Source organism: Cnephaeus nilssonii (assembly GCF_951640355.1).
Source record: "Cnephaeus nilssonii genome assembly, chromosome: 4".
Lineage (NCBI taxonomy): Eukaryota > Metazoa > Chordata > Mammalia > Chiroptera > Vespertilionidae > Cnephaeus > Cnephaeus nilssonii.
Genome location: NC_137075.1, coordinates 82,385,531 through 82,409,614, shown reverse-complemented (window position 1 = coordinate 82,409,614; position 24,084 = coordinate 82,385,531). Strand labels below are relative to the sequence as shown.

Below are 24,084 nucleotides of genomic sequence, written 5' to 3'. Positions count from 1 at the left end.
AGCGCCTAAGAATTCAGAGAGCTAACAAGCCCCAACATACACCTCGAGTAATAAATGAACAAGGATATCTCATTAGGAAGCGCACCAGAGAAAGTTCCTGGTTTCATCAGAAGTAAATGAAATCTATCGTGGATTCCTTGTAATCCGCTTACCAGAATCATGTGGGCTATATTCACCCAATTGGTATGTGAGCAGAGACATGATGTCAACAGAGTCTACAGATAACCCTGCTCCGTGTTCACAGCAAAACTCTAAAGTGATGAAAAGACTCTTGATTCAAAACGCTAGCGGAAGAAGCAATGGAGGGGGCAGATTAGATAACTGAGCTTTAAGACACGGGATTGTTTTGGTCACACCAAGAAACCCAGGCCTATCTTCTAAGTGCTTTGTTTCTCAGTTTACCTGTTTTTTACATGGACCACAAAAGTATTTATTAGTTTGGAGAGGGGATGGGTTTCAGAGACTTTTGACAAAGGCCTTGCTCAAAGAACCACAACACTTACTGTTCTTTGTGAGTTCTTTTCATTAAAAACAAGAAGACCAAGAACAAGAACAAGAAGCAGTTGTTTGCCTTCCCTCCTATCTTTGCAAGTTGCTATGGAAGTCAGGCTCTCCATTCTCTATTATCTATTATGTAATCTGTGGCTGATTCTTTAAACCTTTCAAAATCACACAGCTATAGAAACTGCCCCTTCAGCCTGACCTGGCACTAAATACGAAAGCTTCTGTAGATTGTTAGCAGTAAAAATGCCAAATAAAAACCTCCTCGTATACTCTCTCACTCTGTGTATGTTGTTACATTGGGTTTCTGGGATTTGTCTCCAACAAAAACAACAAGACTGTCACACTGACGGAGGCCACATCAGTCCTCTGAACACTGGGGCTGGGGAGTTCTAGTCCCTACAACAAAGACAGGAGGACGATGCGCCAGGCAAGCCACAACTAACACCGACAAATGCCGACTAGCACTTCTAACAGGGAACAAAATATATTGAACCTGAACAATTTCCTGCGTTTTACAGGCATAATTAACTATGGTTTATTCATAAAGCACCTTTCTTTGAGGACTTCTTTTATACTAATGTCTTTTTCTCATTGATTCTTTAAAAAAATCTGTCTAAAGTAATCTGTCAGAAGTAGTCGATAATATAGCTTCTTTATCCTACCTGGGGCAAGGATCCGTCCTTACTCAGCTATCCGCTAATAAAACTGAGAAAAGCTTCCTCAGTTTATACTAACACCTTAAGTTAACTTGCACACTGGAGAAAAGAGAATGAGAAATCACTGCAGGTTGTGGAGACAGATAAAAAAAAACATTGTAACGGTAGTCACAGCAACCCACGCTATATTTATATGAGTAACCGTTTAGAATCTCTATTACTGGCACCTAATAACCTAAAACCTTTGCTTTTGTTCTTTACCTCCCAGTTGCCTAACTTTGGGCTACTTCATTTTATTACTTTTAATAACAATATTCTCCACAGCAGGAAGAAAAACATAACAAATTGAAACCCAACGTGGTAATTTATTTCCTAGTTGCTCTCATAAAAGGTTTGATGGAAAAAAGATTGAAACTATTTTGGTGACTCACATGAAGTTTTGAATTATACAAGAAACACCTTTAATTATTTTATTAATTATTCTTTATAAGTCAGTAAGCTGCTATAGCTCTCCACTGTATGTAATATCGAAGCCTAAGCAGCTAAAAAAGACATGCATTGGTACAGGAAGAAAAGCACACTGGGGTCAGGATCTGATTAGAGTCCCCTGTGTAACCGGATAATCAATGGGTCCGTGCTGCCTGTCACTACTTGAGCCAATTAAGCAGAGACAGATATATGAGCATTTATTCCAATACTACCCGAAGTATGGGAGAGCAGCAGGTCATTCACACAAACCTGCTCTCCACCCCACCATAAGCCAGCTGCTTATATTGGGTAGAAGGACAAAGATTACATGGGGAAGTAGGCAAAAGGGTATGCCAAATGGGCAGTTAACAGGTAATGCAGGCTGGAGATTTGCAAAGGCCTGCGGGTATGAAAAGGCGGGGGGGGGGGGGGGGGGGGTGTGACGTAGGGGGGAAGGGAGGAGGGGGTCTTCAAAGGGCTAGTGATATGCCAAGGTCTGGGGGTCTTCAAAGAGCTGGCAGCTCTGGTTTCTGCCACAAATCTGTTAATCTTTCCATGATAATAGGCAGCTCCCTAATGGGGAGGATGGGCTGCATTTTCAGGTGAGTTCCCAAGTCCCACATGCAACTCCCAGCCAAGTTAGAATGTGCTTTTTTAAATCAGAACAAAACAAACATGGTTATCAGAGCATGATTAATATTTCTTAGAATTATAGCTGGTCCCCAATATTCTATTTCTGCCCCTATCACCAAGCAAGACACTTAACCTCTCTGGGCTTCCGTTTACTCTTTGCAAGGTGGTAGAGGTGGGTCAAAGCTCTATAAATATATGAAAAAAATGAATTATTTTTAGCCAATTAAATATCCATGGCCCCTCTGGGGTAGGTCAAGCTCAAGTAAATACTATTCATAAAGAATTTTCAAAAATAAGTAAGGCACAATGGCAGGACGAGAACACAGTTTCCATACTTGGTAAAGAGAGGAGTTAAGGACCATCTGACCTTGAGGTAGCTCACTGAACTTGGAACAAGGACCATAGGAAAGTCCATAAACTTTTCCTAAAGAAATGACAGACTTTCAAAATGAAATGTCTGTGTCACAGGCCAGAGTTTTCACATGTTCCGAAGGCAAGTGAGCATTCAATGTGATTTATAAAAGTTTTAAAAGCCATCTTTTCCTAATAAGAAAGTTTGCATGTGATCATTGCCCTCTACAGTTGGGGTTGTTGGAAATGCACTTCCATCTCCTTCCTCTCCTCTGGAGCTCACACGTTTACAAGGGCCGGCTCTAATCCGAGCGTGAACGAGGTCACAAGACAAGTCTGATCAGGAAGAAAGTCAGCGAGATGGTTCCCTGCGCTTTGAAATTTTAACTCCTGTCCAGGCACTCCCTCTCACCCCATACTCCTCTCGTAAAACGTGGTATTTATTTATCTTTGATTCTCCGCAAAGGCGCCTGGAGAAGCCTGTCAAGTGAGCTAGCCACCTTCCACATTTCATCGGTGTTCCTCAATTGTGGCCGCTCTAACTGCAGAAACAGAAAGGTCTTCCGCCTGACTGGGCTTTCTCAATACGGAGCTGGCAGAGCCCCGACCAGCATCATCTGAGTGGAACAATAACAATATTAGGTGCCCTCCTATCACAATGGCCCCACTGTTACTTGGTTGGGGTGTCACTCCACCTGTCACTGCCACCAGAGAACAACCAATTTGCAAATTTACACAGTTTTCTTAGGAATGTTTTCTCTTTCCCCCTCTTTGGACTTTGTAGCTCCTATTCTTTGAGGCCATGGGGGGCTTATTTAAACATAGATTTTTACAACTTAACTGGAAGGGTACCCTTCTTACAAATGGAAATCTGCCACAGAACGGACTTAACTTGGGCAGTAAGCAGGAGACAGAATGAGGAATAGCATCCAAAAATTATGGTTTCTTGTCTCACTGAGGTCAAAGGGTCTAAGAAGGTTTTATCCAAAGTTGTGGGCTGGATTGGGGGCCTAGAAAAAAAAAAGGAAACAGTAGGTAATGGAATTTTACATACATCCACAATTCAGATCAACTCAAAGACACTTTCACACAACCCTGAACACCATGATTAAATATGGACAGGTTGGAGTCTGTCACCTTAATCAGTATCCTACTGTGCTAGGAGCCAGCATAAAAAGTATAAGCTTACCCAGCAAGGGTGGCTTAGTGGTTGAGCATCAACCTATGAACTAGGAGGTCTGGTTCGATTCCAGGTCAGGGCACATGCCTGGGTTGCAGGCTTGATCCCCAGTGGGGGACAGGCCAGAGGCAGCCGATCAATGATTCTCTCTCATCATTAATGTTTCTATCTCTCTCTCCTTCTCCCCTTCCTCTCTGAAATAAATAAAAATATAATTAATAAATAAATAGCCATGGCTCTCCTCTGAGAACAGAAAGGAAGTGATAAGCAGTTAGGGAGAAAAAAGGGATTTTTTTCAATTTCAGAAAATCAAGCAATTAAAGAAAGGTGTGATATATAATATTGAAAAAGAACAGACTGCACAGTTAAGCAATAAACAATGCTGATGTTCAACAGTCTTGCTCATTGCCATTTCCAGAGCCCTAGAATTGGGCCTGGTACATAATAGGCACTCAGCAATGTTATTCTCTCTGCCCAGAACACCCCTCCCCAACACCATGTGACCACCATGGCCACATGGCTCCTCTCTCCCTTCATACAGGTCTCTGCTCAAAGGCTTCCTCTTTGGATGTGCCTTACTTGACTGTATGCTTTAGAATCTCCTTATCCTTCTTCATTTTCCTTACAACACTCAATGCTAACGAACACTGTATATCCTCCTGCTTACTTTTTAATTGATACTATTTTTGTTCATTGCAGTAAGCTCAGCCTCTCAAGCAATATCTGGCATTGAATGAATACATGATTAGACTGGATTATAACCTACAGACTTATTCTAGTTCATAGAATAAGTCAATTCACTATTTTTGGTTATTCACTAAATGTTGGACACTGTCTAGGACTAAAGAACCTATGTTAAGAACAGGCCTCTGGTTAAGGAAGTTAACCCAGTGGTCCGAGGATGGGTGAATATAATTAGGAGTTTAATATGGACATGTTGTGGCACTGTGCATAAAGGGATATGAGAGCAAGGAGAAAAGGCATCTAAATCAGACCATTGATATTTCTATCTCTTTCCTCTCTCTTTCTCTCAGCCAAGAGAACACTTATGATAAATGACTTAATTATAAACCTGTACTTGCCAGGAAAAGAATTTTAATTTAATGAGCAACGTTTAAAAAAAAATAACCAGAGCCTGTTCTCAATAGTAACTACTCGTTTTGTCCTACGGCAGGTGCACACATGCACTTGAGAAGTAACATCTGCTCTCCTCCTTACAGATATCAGGGTCATTCCAGTTCTCTAGTGAAGCTATGGTTAGGTTAGTGTTTCCTGACCCTGAGAACTAAGGGGAACTCCATCTTCCAGGTCTCTCAAAGACGACGAGGTGCAGTGTCCTCCATGGCTTCCTCAAAAACTCCACCCCAGACAAAATAGTGAGCTTCATCCAGCTGTTTGCTGAACATCCATCACTGAAGGCCAGGATGTAACATCTTCTACAGAGAGGTTTCTGAGCATTTAGCAGAATGTTCCAAGTTCAAATCTTTCTCAAAGAAACCAGAACACAGATTTGTCTGTGGTTTAACTTTAAGGTGCTCATATCCTTTAGCAATAAATAGCTGGAGCAGAATAGGGTTCAAGTCCTCTTTTATAAATTAAGGGGCCTGCCAATCCAGCATGGCTCAGTGGTTGAGCATCAACCTATGAATGAGGACATATGCCCAGGTTGTGGGCTCAATCCCTGCTGGGGGGCGTGCCGGAGGCAGCCAATCAATGATTCTCTTTCATCATTGATATTTCTATCTCTTTCCTCTCTCTTTCTCTCTGAAATCAATAAAAATATATTTAAAAATTAAGAGGCCTAATGAAGACATTGCACTCTACACAAATATGGATTTATAGAAGACATCCCATGAAAAATATAATGTAGTTAGGTAGAAATAAGGGGACACTTGGCTTCAAATCCTGGTTTTGTTACTGATTGCTATATGACCCTAGAAAAATCACCTGACCTTTGTGAATTTGTTTCCTCTGTGCATAGTGTGCAGGTTGTAATGAGGAATAAATGAGATAAAAAATAGCACTGAGTATGTGAACATAAAATAAATGAGAGGGTGCAGGGCAGACTACCAATAGTATACATGACAGTCAGGAGAGGGAAATTTGGAATCCACATCTGGCTGAAAAGGATGTGTATACTGTAACATAACCGAGTATGAAGCCTAGCGAGCACACTTCTATTACTGGGACTGTATCATATTGCTCAGGAGTGTTGGTGGGTTGAAAATCAGTTGAGAACACAGTCCTAGACCAATATCTTTTTTGCTTCCCTTACATATAATTCATCAGTGTTCAATGTTTGTTATAAATAGGAAGAACCTATATATCAAATGATAAAGGCCAATAAAATAACTCATTCATCTCATGTCTAAGTAACCACCCACATATCACTTCTGTATGTCATCAAATGTAAGATGCAGCCAAGAGAACACTTATGATAAATGACTTAATTATAAACCTATACTTGCCAGGAAAAGAATTTTAATTTAACGAGCAACATTTAAAAAAAAACAACCAGAGCCTGTTCTCAATAGTAACTACTCGTTTTGTCCTACGGCAGGTGCACACATGCACTTGAGAAGTAACATCTGCTCTCCTTCTTATAGATATCGTCACCTAAGGAAAAAAAGAGAAATCCCTGTTTCTCCCAAAAAGCTTCAAAAGCCAAAAAAAAAAAAAAAAAGCACAACCAGATGTAGTTATTTAGGAGCATTTTTTTTTCCTTACAGGCATCTTACTTATAAATCATAACACTTAAAATATTGTATTTTTCTTCTCCTTCAATTAGCCTTTTCTGGCTGGTCACCTAACCTATTTTCTGGTCATCTCTCCTAAATTATATTCACCCCATCCCCAGACTTCAGGGTTAATCACAATTCTCAGTCCAGAGTATACTATTACTATCCGTCTATGCAAGGCCCCTCTCTTGCATAGACTGGGGATTTTATTATTTTATTTTAAACCCCTCTCCCCTCACCTTTATTTCCAATCCTCATTCTCTCCTCCTACATGAGCAAACAGTTAATTGTCTGGCATCTGTCTTTGGAAAAGGATTGTTTATTTGAAATATATAAAGTTATGTTTTGAGAATTTACACGTTTTAAATTTTTCATAACTTGGTAATGTACTATGCACAGCCTTTGTTTTTTTTTTTTCACTAAATCATCTTTCCAAACTGTAACCTTAAGGCAGTATGCCCTTTAGTTCAGATCAGACCGTTGCACTGTATTCCAGAGCATGAATCTGCAACCTCAAACAACCCTGCTACATCCAAAAGTGGTCTTGACATGAATTAGAGTTTAAGTGTAAGGCGTGAAACAGAAAAGAACTGTCAGATCAGAGGGGAATCCTGTGGCCCTGAATCCTAAAAGCATAAACTGTAAGACTAAAGAAAAGAAACAGAAAAAGTGACAGATTTGAAAAACCAAAATGGTCTCCGTCACCATAAAGCCTTCAATCAAGTCACGATAGTACCGGAAAAAGCCAAATAACTAGTCTATAGAGACATGCTCAACTTCATTAGTAATCAGAGAAATGCAAATTAAAGTGAAATATCATTTTACACCCCTCAGTTTGGAAATGTGAGAAAGTCTAGATATATGAAACCTTGGCAAGGAGCATCCATTGCTGTGGGTGGGATGACTGGTGCAGCCCTCCCAGGAAGCAGCTAGTGACTGAGAACGTGTGTTCTTGGCGACCCTGCAGTCCCACTCCTGAGCAAATGCCTGAGAGCACAGAGATGCCCCTCACACCACCGTGACAGTGGAAAGAAAAGACAAGCCACTCCTTTTTTAGGACATATACAGTTGTATAGACCCAAACTATGACAATATCTATCTCTATAAACTTTTTTCAAAGAAAGAGTCTATCACAAACTTTCTGTAGAAAATTAGAGCATGCCTGCACACCTGAAGCACAAAGCAAAAATAACATCTCACACTTGCAAATGTTTATTGTATTTCTATAGAATCAAGGGAATTTTTCTTAAATTAACTGAATACTCTCTACAAAGGCCCTAAATATCTCATTCAGTCTGAATAATATTTTTTAAAGTTTTTTTTAATTGATTTGAGAGAGAGGAAGGGAGAGACAGACAGACAGAGAGACAAACAGACACATCAATTGGCCACCTCTTGAACGCACCTGGACTGTGGATCAAACCTGCAACCCAGGTATGTGCCCAGACCAGGAATCGAACCTGCTATCTTTTGTTGTACGGGATGATGCTCAACCAACTGTGCCACGGCAGCCAGGCATGAATAATATTATTTAAGTGTAATAGCAATCTACTTTTGAGACTGTATTTAAGGAATTTAGAACAATGTATTAAAACTGCAACTCTTACCCTATTATTATAGCTATGATGTGGTAACAATCAAATGGTAAGAGAGTTGAGTTCTCTAAGGTTATACTGGTCTGTTAACAACAAAATGTTCCTATTTTTATTTCCCCATGCTACCTTAAAAATAAGCATATTAATCAGTTCCCAGGAATTACACACACAACTGCCGGAAGCATACCAAGGCGCAATGCTCTGCATATCCCACGTGCTTTAAAGAAAGGTTTGATGGGCAATGTTGTTCGTGTCGTGCTCCATTATGGAGTTCACACACATGTGGCTGTGGAGTCAGAGAAAGTTCTCCAGGTGCGGTATTTTTGTTTGTTTGTATTAATTTCAGAGAGGAAGGGAGAGGGAGAGAGATAGAAACATCAATGATAAGAATCATTTATTGGCTGCATCCTGCACGCCCCCCGACTGGGGATCCAGCCCAAAACCTGGGCATGTGCCCTGACTGAGAATCGAACTGTGACCTCCTGGTTCATTGATCGATGCTCAACCACTGAGTCACACCACCAGGGCCGGGGATTTTAAATAAGACAACTATTTGGTCACTCTGGGCAAGTAGGGAATGAAACTTGAATTATAAATATGTAACTCTGTTTTCTATAGCATCTCTAGTTTTCACGTACTTTCCTAAACTTTACATATAAATCTGAAATGAATAATACTTGAGGCATAGAAGCCCACAAATATCTGCTTCCTACATCGCTCATAAGAAACTACTACCCTGCGGTATGCTTTAAACGCAAAGGGTCCTTGCCCCAAGCCTGCACTGTCACACACACACACACATTTACCTGACACAGAGGCTACCAAAAGAGAACCACATTCAGAGGAGGGGAAAGCTGGGGGTGGAGGCTTGTGCAAAATGCAAGAGCGACTCTTAGCCAGAATGGCAACTTGAGAGGCCCAGGCAGATTGGGACGCATGGCTTTGTTCCATCAAAAGGTCGTTTGAAGCACAGTATTTCATTTTTGCAGCAGGGTATTGAGTTCTGAGATCTTGATACACCCCAGGGAACCAGCAAAAGCTGGTCTCAGCACCGTGCCAGCCCCCTGGCAGGTCACTAATGAAAGTGGAGAACTGTGAGTGCACCCAAATAAAACACAGGAAAAGGCGAAAAAGGACTCCGAGCCGGGTCCCTTCCTTTTATTCCAGAGGAGCAACCTTTTCTGTACTTCGGGACTAATGAGTCATGAACAGGAGGTGGGAACAAGTCGCACGGTGCGTGACAGGGAGGGACAGCACAGGGCGGGCTTTGTGTGCAGTAGCCGGTCGATCTTCAGAGCATTTCCCAGCAAGGACCAAAAGCAAGCTGAACAAAGGAGCAGTTAGCCTGGAGGTGTCTCCACTGCTACTCCAGAGAAGCTGTGCTTCATTCAGTGTTGGAGATGGTGCAGGTGGGAGGAGGATACGGGGAAATCAAATAAAGATGACTTTATCTGGAAAGCACATAAATATTTTTCCCAGTGTTGTCACTTGGAACTTTATGTTTTCTAAGGGATATGAACTCCAATCCCTCAGCAGACTTTTAAAGGGAGAACAGAAATAAAGCCCAAGGTATTTTATTTTTCCATCCTCACCACTTAATTAAGAGCCTTACAGTGTTCAAGGCTTTAACTGCCTCCTCCCCCTCTTCAGCCCCCTTCTCCAGTTGCACCCACAGAGCAATGGAGCCAGAGCAAAGCAGACATCTGAAGCTTCTCTCAGGGAGGAAGAGACACCAGCACAAGTACCCCAGACACCATTTCTCTCCCTTCTTCCCTCCAACTTCCGCCACTCCTCTCCCTGCCCCCACCCCTCTCTCTTCCATGCACACATCCCTTTCCTGGCATGATTGATTGCAGCAAATGCTGCAACATGAGAAAGTTCCCAATAATCTGAAGAAAAGGAGGAAGAGGGACAAGAAGGGAAAAGGAGTTATTAGAGGAAAAGACGGTTGAAGAAGCTAAATCTGTAAAAAAAGAAAAAACATCTTCTGAGATACATTAATGAAAAAAGACAGGGATCCAATAAAAAATTTATTTACTTCCATATACCTTAAGAAAATAGAATTTTAATTATTTTCTCTTTATTTACTGTAATGACATGTAGGCCAATAAAAGATGTTTTCAGCTGGCCCAGGATTACTTATGTAATTTTCGGCCCCTCCCAAAACTTAGACCAAGAACGTCACCACTAATCTCTCTTAGACTCACAGAGAAATAAGATTCTTGATTTTGATTTGGAATTCTAACAACAAATTCAGAGTATGTTCGCTAAGGGCCTTGTAATAGCAAATAATACATTATTTTTAAGTAATTAAAAAATAATGCCAGCTCCTATTTATTTAATATCAACAATGTGCTGGCATATATCCATGACCTCTAATCTTTGCAACCAGGATACAAGTTAGATATTACCAGGTATCACAATGAGGATATTATATAGTAAACGACTTGCTCAAGGCCACTTAAGCTTAGTCAATGATGAAGCCAGGACTTTAACCCAATTTTTTCTGATTCCAAAGCCTACCTCTGTTAAAACACAGAAGAAACTGAGCTGTAATAAAACCCTTTCACATTTGAACAGTATAGATTTTTAAGCTTAATACTACAATAACCCAGAGTTTTCTACAATTAATAATCAATCATATAGATCAGTAATAATCAAAAGTCCTAATGAGAATGACATATTTGCTAACCAAAGTAGACTGGTCATAGTTGACCTCCAGGTTGTACTTCAACAGCTGGGTGTGTTTCCATAGCATCTCAGATTATTTAGACTAGAATTGGATCCCAAGCCCTCACCTAATCCATAGGTTCAGAATCCAACTCTAGTATATCCCTGCTACCCAAAATAAAGAGAGCCACTAAATGAATGGTAACCTCGGAGGACCAAAAGACCTTAGGGAATTTATAAATTGGACTCTGTCAGGAGTCTCTGAATGCCTCTGTAACTCTGAACCTTCAGGAAGGCTCAGAAGTAGATTTCCCTAGAAAGGCCTCAAGACTGGAAGCTAATTCCAGAAGAACATGGACCTTCTCCATCACTAACAAGATCCCTCCATTTAAAGGGTATCCCTATCTAAGAATAGTACTTCTCCCTGTGCTCTGCACCCATCCATCCCTATATCAACCTCTGTCTCCGTTGTTTCCTTCCTATCAGCATTTAAACATATGTAAGCCCACCACATACCTCCCCCAGCCCATACTTCCTTCATAAACTGTCTTAACTCTCTTCTCTTCTTTATAACCAAAATAATGGAAGCATGACCTGCACCTGCTGATTCCATCCACTTTCCTTCCACTTCCTCTTTAAACAAATGCATTGAATTTCTGCAACCACTGGTCTGCCAAAAAGGCTCTAAGAATTTAATACTGTTTGGTTGCAAAAGTCAATGGTCTTCTCAGTCTTCATTTTACTTGACCTCTTAGTTGAATTCAAAACCATTAAACACTCCCTTCATTTAGAAATGCTCTCTTCCCTTGGCTTCCAGACCCATACACTCCTGATATTCCTCACACTTTCCAGCCCTTCCTCTTCAGTTCCTTGAACAAACATATCTCCCAGAATGTTGCAATGCTAGGCCCTCTTTGCCCTATTGGCATTCTCTTGGACAATTTCAGCTGCTTCCTTGATTTTAATCAAACTAGCTATACTCCGAAGAATACCAAATCTAAGTCTGTCTCCATCACTGGAAATGTAGACTCCACCCAAAGAATGACGGATTCAGCAAGGAACAAAACAGACACGATTCCTGCAATTCCCAAGTTCATTCTCCAGCTCATGCTCTTGGAGGTCCTCAAGGCATCTCCAACTGAAAGTGTGAAAAGGTGAAATCAATATCTGTTCCCCCACACCTAAAAAAACAACATTTTTCCCACTCTATTCCACATCTTAACGAATGCCACCACTCTTCACCGTTTTAACTAAGCCAGAAACCTGGGAATTTATTCTGAATCCTCCCTTTCTCCAATGAATCACCAATTCCTAAAGTTTTTACTAGGTGTACCGGCTAATAATGCGGATTTTTTTCAATAGATGGAGGTACACATATGTTGATATATATGCAATATGTATGTATTTTGTTGTATTGACAACAAGCTTCAAAACTTCATATGTCAAATTTGTTGATGGTGTTAACATCATAGATATTTTTACACTTAAAAATGTTGAATTTTGTGTCAAAAAAAGAGCATTTGCAGGAAGTTTTAATTCATTACTTTGTTTTGAAGAAAAGTGCTGCTGAATACTTTGGGAAGCTTATGGTGAACATGCTCCACCTCAAGATACTTGTGAATGCTGGTTTAAATGCTTTAAAAGTGATGATTTCAATGTGAAAGACAAAGGACATCCAGGTCAACTGAAAAAGTTTGAAGACCAACAATTACAAGCATTATTGAATGAAGATGCGTGTCAAACTCAAAAACAACTTGCAGAAAGATTAAACATTGCTCAGCAAACAATTTCTGATCGTTTACAAGCAATGGGAAAGATTTTCAAGGAAGGAAAATGGGTGCCACATCAACTGAATGAAAGACAAATGGAAAATGAAAAAATCATCAGTAAAATGTTGCTTCAACGGCATGAAAGAAAGTCTTTTTACATCGAATTGTAACTGGCGATGAAAGTGGATTTATTTTGAGAATCCCAAATGCACAAAATCATGAGTTGATCCAGGTCAACCATCAACATCGACTGCAAGGCCAAAATCGCTTCGGAAAGAAAACAATGCTCTGCGTTTGGTGGGATCAGGAAGGTGTGGTGTATGATGAGCTTCTAAAACCAGGTGAAACCGTTAATACTGATCGCTACTGACAACAAATAATCAATTTGAACCATGCTTTGATCGTGAAATGACCAGAATGTTCCAGAAGACACGGCAAAGTAATTTTGCTTCATGATGATGCACTATCACACCTTTCAAAACCAGTTAAAGACACGTTAAAAGATCTTGCCTGGGAAGAATTACCACCCGCCATATTCAGCAGACCTTGCTCCTTCAGATTACCACTTGTTCCGATCAATGGCACACGCACTTTATGGGCAGCACTTCAAAACATACGAAAAAGTGGAAAATTGGGTCTCTGAATGGTTTGCCTCAAAACAAGAAAAGTTCTATTGGGACGGTATCCACAAATTACCCGAAAGATGGGGAAACGTGTAGCTAGTGACGGACATTACTTTGAATAAAGCACTTCTGATGTTTCTCTTGAAATTATAGTGTTTTCTTTGATTACAAAGTCTACTATTATTAACTGGTACACCTAGTACCTCCTAAATATCCTATATAATAAAAGCCTAATATGCTAAGTGTCCAGTCATCTGGTCAGCCATTCAACCAATCAAAGCGTAATATGCTAATGCTATGCTAAGGCCGCTCAACCGCTCGCAATGACATGCACTGACCACCAGGGAGCAGACAGTCAACCGGTCAACCAGTCGCTATGATGTGCACTGACCACCAGGGGGCAGACAGTTGACCGGTTGGCCAGTCACTATGATGTGCACTGACCACCAGGAGGCAGACGTTCCAACCAGTAGATTAGCTTGCTGCTGGAGTCCGGCCAATCGGGACTGAATGAGATGGGCTGGGGTCCGGCCAATCGGAACTGAATGAGATGGGGATGGGGTCCGGCCGATCGGGACTGAATGAGATGGGCCAGACATGCCCTGGAGCCCTCCCGCAGTCCCTCCCCGGCTGGCTAACCTCCCGTGTCCCTGTCCCTCCCCGGCCCCAATCGTGCACTGGTGGGGTCCCTTGGCCTGGCCTGCATCCTCTCACAATCCGGAACCCCTCAGGGGATGTCAGAAAGCTGGTTTCGGCCCAACGGTGGAACAACTGGTCACTGTGACGTGCACTGACCACTAGGGGGCAGATGCTCAATGCAGGAGCTGCCCCCTGGTGGTCAGTGCACTCCCACAGGGGGAGCGCCACTCAGCCAGAAGCTGGGCTCACGGATGGTGAGCACAGCAGTGGTGGCGGGAGCCTCTCCTGCCTCCACAGGAGCGCTAAGGATGTCCAACTGACGGCTTAGGCCCGCTCCCCCTGGGGAGCGGGCCTAAGCTGTCAGTCAGACATCCCAGAGAGCTCCCAGACTGCAAGAGGGCACAGGCCAGGCTGAGTGATGCCCCCCTACACCCGCCGAGTTCACGAATTCCGTGCACCGGGCCTCTAGTCTCTACATAAAATCTACTATCATCATCCCCCTGTCACTACCCAAATCCAGGCAAACATCATTTTTTACTTATATTACACCCAACAGCTTTTAACTGGTCTACCTGCAGGATGACTACCCGCCAATCATTATATACAGCCACAAGAGCTACACAGCACTACACAACTCACCAACACTGAGACTGGCCTACAGCAGGGGCTCAATATATTTTTGTTGAATAAATGAATCTATCAATTGATCAATCAACCAATCAACCAATCAATTCAGAGCCCCAAGTTAGCTTTAATGTTTCTTGGAAAATTTACTAAAAATTGAGTAGTGGTTTTAGGAAAAAAACATTGCCTCCAAATTTGTGTCTTTGTGTTGCTTTGCCATTCCTGATCACAAAGACTAGGGAGGTGTTTGAATACTGGAGACTGTTGAATACTGTGTGGGAGCCACATTAAATCGGCTGTGTAGAACCAGCAGGTATGTCTACAGTAGCGATTCTCAACTGGGAATGATTTTGTCCCACAGAGGGTATTGCTACCGGCATCCAGAAGATAGAAGCCAGGGATGCTGCCAAATACCCTACAATGTACAGAACAATTGCCCACAAAAAGGAATTATCCAGCCCTAAATGTCAAAAATGCCCAAGCCTCCAGTTACAAAAACAAGGCACTACCATAGTAATACTAGTTCCAAATTGCACCAGGATGTCACAATAAGATAATAAACCTATTTATTTCTTCTGTAAAATGAAATATGACACATTCCACTTGCTAGAGTAAATAAAAAGATGAAGATAAAATTTAAATAATGGTTTAACATTCCAGCTCTGGAGATTATATATATATATATTGGAATTCTCTCTCTCTCTCTCTCTCTATATATATATATATATATATATATATATATAGAGAGAGAGAGAGAGAGAGAGAGAGTTCCAATATAATTTATTCATTTCTTTATTGAAGGGTTTCTTTCTCTACGCACTGACATCAAAAATAAACACAGTAACAAAATACTCCAACACGTATATGCACATACACTGTGTTTTATCTTTGTTTTTTAATGGCTTTGGAAAACAAAAAGATTGTTTCTCCCTCACATCCTCTCTCTAACTTCTCCACTCTATTTAACCAATCATAACATAGTTGGGAAATATGTTTTATTGTCTGTAGTACTTGTTGATGCTTCCTATTCCTAAGATAAAAAATAAATAAATGAATTTATTATATTTCTCACAGAAAAGATGAAAACAAAAAACCTAAATCAAAGTGCTTCTGGCATGAATAAAAACTGATTTTTTGACAATTGACAATAAGAAATATAGTACTTTCCATTTCTATCTTAATCAAGTAACCATCAAGCCAATGTAATATATAACCATTCTAATGGCTTTTTTCCCCTATTAACTGTCTTTCTTACGTACATTTTAAAAAAATATTTTTATTGATTTTTTTTTATGGAGAGAAAGAAAGAAACATTGATGTGCATGCCCCATTACCATGGATGGAGCCTGAAACCAGGCATGTGCCCTGACCAAGAATCAAACCAGCAACTTTTTGGTACATGGGATGATGCCCAACCATCTGAGTGAGCCACGTGGGCCAGAGCAGGTACCACACTTTTAAAAGCATCTCATTATAGGACAAAATTTTTTGAATTCTCTATTAAAGTGATAGAGACTTATAATTGTGAACTCCTGACTTCAAAAGCTACCAGAAGAAGATAAATATTTCCAGGTCATGTTAATGCTAAAAAACATTGGCTCTTCACCTAAGTACTTACTTTCACTGGACTTCATAAATCAGATTCGGCCCAGTTTTTGGACAGCCTAATAAATGGTAAGGCATTACTTTGGCTCTGACCTACAGTGAAATTCTATCAAAGAACAGTTTATGTGTAAGTTTCAATGCCTTCTTTATTTTTTACTTATGTTGAAATTTAACTGTTAATAGTTTATAAGTAATTGATGGTGACACCATACATTGACCACTAACCTATTCTTTTTTTTCAATCGGTATAAGACAGACCAGGCAGTTACATATCCAGGATTGTGGGAAAACATCTGTCCTTCAGATGAGAAATTAGACTTTTCAGTTAATGCTCTTGAAGAGACCATCAAACTCAAACCTCAAACCTCAGGCACACCATTGTTTCATAAATGATCATCTAACAGAAGATGTCCGAGTAGACCAGAGAAAAGCTTTCAGAAAAGGCTGAAACACTTACCTTGAAACTATCTGCACTTCAAGTTGGGGACACCTCTCTTGGTATACCCTCAAAGGTTTGGAGCCTGGGTTTTGATAGACACTCAAAGAACAAATGCAGCTACTCAAACATTTGCCCATATTTGAAAAATATCTTGAATACTCAAGTGCATTATGGAATGTGATTAACACACTTTGATTTTGAAAAATCCCAGAGAAGGAAAAGAATGTAAATAAAGAATAGAAAATATATACACAAGTGGGCATTATGGAATCAGAAGTATGGACAGAAAATATACAAATAAGATTAAGTTGATACATCTGGGGACAAAAACAATAGCCTATTTGTCCTTAAATTATCTATGAAGTAAATAGGAAGCAACTCTTTCCATCTTTATTTTGCAAATAGAAAAATCAAGGTATGAAGCAGAAATGTAACAAAATGGAAAAAATTTACAGGCTATAAAAGTAATGATTAAGAACACTAAGTTTCCCAATGTCATACTCTACTGTTCTAATTGGTTTTTATCCTAGAAGGTCCCCTTTTGTCATTCCTACCTGTTCTTCAGGAAATTTGTGAACTACTTAATAACTACCAGATAATATGTAAGTATCACCTCCATGCATACAGAGTATAATTTTAGCCAGGTGTAAAAGAAGTGGGAGAAAGGAGAAAAATACATGGACCTTAATTTTTGGGAAGGTGTGTGTGTGTGTGTGTGTGTGTGTGTGTGTGTGTGTGTGTGAAGAGAGAGGGAGGGGGCGAGGGAGAGAGAGATAGGGAACGAGCTGCAATCTTCTTTTGGGAAACAAATGGAAATGGGTAAAATTCATTTTTAAATAGATGACATAGGTTTAGTCTAATATCATATACAGTGAGAAAAATACACACTTTAAGAAATTTTTGTCTTTTACCTTTCATACTTTCAATGCATTTTTGACTAAATATTCAGATAACATGGGTGCAGCAGCAATAAAATAAAAATCAACTAAAGGTTTAGATTTCATTGAGATAGGCTGGCTCATTCTAATTCTAAACTATTTACATTGTTAGTAATATATAGGGTGGGGCAAAAGTAGGTTTACAGTTTTGAGTATGTGAAACAGAGTTTATTCTTGTAGTATTATTAATTATTGTATTATTTTCCATACAAACAACTATAAACTTACTTTTGCCTCACTCTGTATACTACAACTAATAATGAAGGGAAAAATACTACTATGATATTCTCTGCTTTCTCAAACATATCAAAGTTTAGGCAGAAGTACATGCTAAATATTTAAGATAATTGGAATAACCTTCATTTTCCATAAACTTGAAATATAGACTTTCAATTCTATAAAATAGATTATGGTGGAAACTAACTTTCTAAGAGCATTTGAGTCCTGGAATGTAAGAAATATAACATTCTGATTGTTAAGAGAATATCATATCAGACAGTGGCATCTACTGGCAAACAACAATACTGTAACCCAATTCTAATAGGCATTATAAATATCCAGAAAGTGTGTGTGTTTATTTTATATTTTTATAAATATATAAGATATGATCTTATATTTTTTAATGTTCAACAAGAATTCTGTGTCTAGCATTATTGATCTTTTGCTGCTGTTATCACATGATTGCTCTCCATCTCACATGATAGGATTCCAATGAAGCCATCTGCTCCTGGACTTTGTTCATTGGGAGGTTTTGATTACAGATTCAATCTCCTTACTAGCAATTGGTCTGTTTAGATTTTCCATTTCTTAATGATTCAGTGGTTACACCTTGTATGTTTCTAGGAATTTATCCATTTCTTCTAGGTTGTCCAATTTGTTGGCATTTTAACCTCTTTTCAGAACAAATTTTAGGGGAGAACTATTGCCTTTCATGATAAAAATTATTCTCTTTTAATGTAGGTAGTAAATGATATATACTAATACTGTTTGTCTGTAGATCAGAAATATCATCAGAGTTCTTGGATACTCATGCTATACATAAATACATAACTAAATACTCACTCATCCCTGATGGATATATTAAGGAGAAAGCACTTTCAAAATCATCTTACAAGGCCAGCATTAACCTGATACCAACATAAGACAAGAATACTACAAGAAGAAAAAAAATTGCATATTTTTTATATGTAACCTAACCATATTTATATGTAACCTACCTAATTAACTAAATGCAAAAATCCTCATCAAAATTAGCAAACTGAATTTAACAATGCATTAAAAGGATCATACACCATGATCAAGTGGGATTTATTCCAAAAATGCAAGGATGGTTCAACATCTGCAAATCAATAAGTATGATACGCCACATTAACAAAATTAAGGATAAGAATCCTATGACAATTTCAATAAATGCAGAAAAAAACTTGTAAAAATTCAACATTCATTCAGATAGAAACTCTCAACAAAGTGGATATAGAGAAAATACCTAAACACAGTAAAGGTCGTATATGACAAGTCCATGGCTAATATCATACTGAAAGCTTTCCAGGAACAAGACAAAAATGCCCCTCTCACCACTTTTACTCAACATAGTATTGGAAGTCCTAGCCAGAGCAATTAGGCAAGAAATAAAAGGCATTCACATCAGAAAGGAATGTGTAAACTGTCTCTATTTGAAGATGACATCATATTAATTATAGAAACACTTAAAGACTCCACCAAAAAACTGTCAGAACTAATCAGCAAATTTAGTAAACTTGCAGGATACAAAATCTATATACAAAAATTAGTTGTGTTTCTATTATACTGATGAACTATGGGACAGAGAAATGAAGAAAACAATTTCATTTACAATTGCATCAAAAATAATAAAATACCTAGGAATAAATTTTTAAAAAAATATCTTTATTGATTTCAGAGAGGAAGGGAGAGGGAGAGAGAGGTAGATAGAAACTAGATAGAAACATCAATAATGAGGAAGAATCACTGATTGGCTGCTTCCCATACATCCCATACTGGGGATCCAGCCTGCAACACAGGAATGTGCCCTGACTGGGAATCGAACCATGACCTCCTGGTTCTTAGGTCAAAGCTCAACCACTGAGCCATGCCAGCCGTACCCTAGGAATAAATTTAACCTAGCAGGTGAAAGGCCTGTACACTAAAAACTATAAGACACTTATGAAAGAAGTTGAAAATGACACAAATAAATGGAAAGATATTCAGTCCTCATGGATTGGAATTAATATCATTAAAAAATCCCATACCACCCAAAGCAAGCTACAGATTCAATGCAATCCCTATAAAAATTCCAAATACATTTTTCACAGAAATAGAACCAACAATCCTAAAATTTGCATGTAATAACAAAAGGTCCCACATAGCCAAAGCAATCTTGAGAAAAAATAACAAAGTTGGAGGCACCATGATTTTTAATTTCAATATTACATAGCTATAGTAATCAAAACAGTGTGCTATTGGCATAAAAACAGACACATAGATCAGAATAGAGAACTTAGAAATTAGCCCGTGCATATACAGTCAATTAATTTACAACAAGTACATACAATGGGAAAAGAACAGTCTCTTGAATAAAAGGTGTTGGGGAAACTGGATAACCACAAAGACACCTTATTCTTGCCAAAGATTTGCCTAGGCATTCCTTTTCTACCCTTATTCCTTTTTCGCTCTTAGTGTCTTCCTTTTCTCTCTCACTTCCATGCCTCCCTGTCATATGGACACCAAACTGTGCCCTTTCTGCCTCTTTTTGTTCTGTATCTTAGCACCCATTAGTTTTACAGGGAACCATATTTATATGTCACCTACCTAAACTTGATCATCCATAGAAAAAGGGATTCACATCAGCAATTCTACTGCCCATTCAGTTGGAAAGAATGTTTATTTACCTTCATGTTTAATTGAGCTGTGGGTGCTGCCATTTAAATACTGATTAGTTTTCTAATAGAATAGTCCTTTCAGAATTGGGAAGCTGGAGGACTGCTTTTATTTTAGATCTTTAGATGTAGTTTGGGGAGGGGGGTATTTTCTCATGAATGGTTCTGCAAGGTTGAGTTATGTATGAAAAAAATGGGCTCTTAAAGTTTACTTTGGAACCTTGGGAGTATGGACCAATTTATTAGGAAGGCTAGGGCAAGGAGTGACCCTGAGAAGGAAAGATGGAGAGGCCTTGGGTGTTGGTGGAGGAGCAGGGGCACTTTGCTGGATAGGTTTTCTGAGGGAAGTATCAGTCAGTCTCTGTGCACTCTGACGTGTCCTGGAACTTTACAGGGAAGTGCTGGCCTGGCCCAGGGTCTGTGTAGCATCTCTGACAGCTAACAAAGTGTCCGTGTTACTGAGTCCTTGATTCAGTTTATTATGTAAGCTCTACATAGGCTGATCTTAACCTATTAAATGTATAAGGAATGTTTTGATTACTCACTATATAGCTATCTAAATATTGTAAAATTCACAGTTGCTCCATTGTATACTTCATCTCGGCATTGGAGAAGTGAACACTCAATAAATATGCCCTTATCAAATTCAAAGCAGCATTTCTTCTGATAAGACTTCTTCACAATTTACAATTTGTTGACACACTAAACACTGCAGATATGGTTTCAGTTAAAAATATCTTATTTTTTAAAGAGAGTGCAGGTTCCATCCTGGCCAGGTAGCTCAGCTGGTTAGAGTCCTGATATGCCTAAGTTGCTGGTTCAATCTCCGGTTAGGACACATTCAAAAAGCAACCAATGAATGCATAAATAAGTGGATCAACAAATTGATATCTTCTCTCTCTCTCTCTCTCTCTCTCAAATCAATTAAAAATGTTTAAATAAGTCAGGTTCCTTTCCTTCTCTCCAAAATAAAACCTCAGAAAGAGCACACATGAAAAATGTCTAGCTTTCTTTCCTTTTGTCTACATTCTCTCCATACAGTGAAGCCTACTTTAAAAAGCCAACTTATTTACAGACCTTCCCTGACACACAAGCTAAAGTAAGGTGACCAGACGTCCCGCTTTTGGCGGGACAGTACCGATTTTTAACAATTTGTCCCGCATCCCGCGGCGTTTTAAAAAAGTCCCGATTTTTTGAAAGAATGCACGACAAGCTAGGGAACGGCGGGAGGACGGGAAGGGAATATACGGTTTTCGGCGGCCATGTGGCTATTTAGCCAGGATATGAGTTTTATATTATTTTTGTTAATTTTATAATGTTAAACTTTAATAATAACAAATAATTGTTGAGAACTGATTATCGAGAACTGCTTATCAAAGTTCGCATTGTTGATCAGTTGTTAGAATTCGACCACCATTGTTTGGACTTAATGAACAATGGCCTTTTTTGGGATTGGCAACGATGAAAACATTTTGTAACTGTCTCTCAGACGATACACATCATACTGCGTGCTAGTAAGCTAGTTAAACAAGTGATGTCATTACAAATCAGCTATTCAGATAATTTAGGTAAGTAATTTATTTATTTATTTCATAAATACATAAATTTTCTTGAATTTAGCAGACAGTACTCGTATTATTTATATTTTATAGTGGCGGCAAAAAGTCTAGCGCCAGCCTTGAAAGTGACACTTACGACTTACGTTACAGCAAATTCAGAGGAAAAATAATACAAGTTAGTATTATTATTTAGAAAGAAATATAGGATTAAAATAATTTTTAAAATATAGTTACTTTATAACAATCAAATTAATTTAGTTTATAAACTAACAATAAAATATGTTCATGTAATTATGTACCTACTTACTGTGTTTTTAAGCAATATGTATATAATAATTTATAATATAATTTTAAATTATTTTTTTTAGATTTTTAACATAATGAGTAAGAAAAGAGGGTGCAAATTCAACGATGATCTAAGAAGTGAATTTCCTTTTATTAAAAAAAACAAAAGCGATTACAATATAGACCAAATTTTTAATCAAGAACCCCCCCTCGGGCCGAAACCAGTTTGGCTCAGTGGATAGAGCATCGGCCTGCGGACTCAAGGGTCCCAGGTTCGATTCCGGTCAAGGGCATGTACCTTGGTTGCGGGCACATCCTCAGTAGGGGGTGTGCAAGAGGCAGCTGATCGATGTTTCTCTCTCATCAATGTTTCTAACTCTCTATCCCTCTCTCTTCCTCTCTGTAAAAAATCAATAAAATATATTTAAAAAAAAAGAAGCCCACCCCCCCCAAGCCCCCCCAGTCAATGGTGTCCCGCTTTACCAATGTTAAAATCTGGTCACCTTAAGCTAAAGGCATAATAATACCTATCCTCATAGTGTTGATAAGAGGAGATCATTATAAGCTGCTCAACACAGTTCCTGGCACACTGTAATTACTCAGAATGAAAATATAAAATAGTGGTCAACAAAAACAAAGCAGCCCAAAACAGTGTTTATTCAGCTTGATTTCAATTATATTAAATTACATGGAAAAAGATCAGAAAGAAATCCTCTCTAATAAAATGGTAATATGCAAATTAACCATCACTCCGCTACATAAGCCACACCCACCATCCAAGCCACGCCCACCAGCCAATCAGGGCAAGTATGCAAATTAACCCCAATCCAAGATGGCTACAGCCACAGAGAGCAAGGTTTCCTAGGTAACAGAGGAAGCCAAGCTTTCCATAGCCGTTGCAGGCCTAAGCCTCCACTCAAGCTACAAAGTTTCAATTATAGAAGGTAAACAAATTCAAACAAATGGCGGCAGAATGGAGCTTGAGAGAGCAGGCCAGGGTTGCCGGCGGCAACAGGGGAAGCAAAGCTTTCCGCACACCCTGGCCGGGCTCACCCGCTTAAGGCTACAAAGTTTCAATTGTAGAAGGTGAATTAACTGCCACAGAAATGGCTGCCGCCACAGGCTACAAAGTTTCAATTGTAGAAGGAAAATAAATTCCAGATACCAGGGCCTCCCCTTGGGTTTCCAGGAGGTGTGGCCGGCCTGCAAACCACCACAGGCCCCTTGCTCAGGCCACCCCACACCCCAAGGGAACCCCCACCCTTATCTGTGACACCCTTCAGGGCAAACCAGCTGGCCCCCACCCGTGCACCAGGCCTCTATCCTATCTAATAAAAGAGTAATATACAGATTGATCATCACTGCAACACACAATATAGCTGCCCCCATATGGTCAAAGATCCTGCCCCCATGTGGACACAAGATGGCTACCACAAGATGGCCAGCAGGAGAGGGCAGTTGGGAGGCACCCGGCCTGCAAGGGAGGGCAGTTGAGAGGGACCAGGCTTGCAAGGGAGGGCAGTTGGAGGTGATCAACCCTGCAGGAGAGGGCAGTTAGGGGTGACCAGGCTGGCAGAGGAGGGAAGTTGGGGGCAAACAGGCTGGCAGGGGAGCAGTTAAGCATCAACCAGGCTGGCAGTGGAGTGGTTAGGGGGTGATCATGCTGGCAGGCAGAAGCGGTTAGGGGCAATCAGGAAGGCAGGCAGGCAAGCAGTTGGGAGCCAGCAGTCCTGGATTGTGAGAGGGATGTCCGACTGCCCGTTTAGGCCCGATCCTGGTGGGATTGGGCCTAAACGGGCAGTCGGACATCCCTCCAGGAGTTCCAGATTGGAGAGGGTACAGGCTGGGCTGAGGGACAACCCCTGCCGTGCACGAATTTCGTGCACCGGGCTTCTAGTACACTAATAAGAGTCC

The 24,084-nt window shown here is 39.8% G+C and overlaps 1 protein-coding gene across 5 annotated transcripts in view; it reads right to left on the bottom strand.

The window, feature by feature from the left end:
• RAD51B (RAD51 paralog B) overlaps window positions 1-24,084 on the bottom strand; it is a 514,016-nt gene that overhangs the window by 349,914 nt on the left and 140,018 nt on the right. The window lies entirely within an intron of this gene.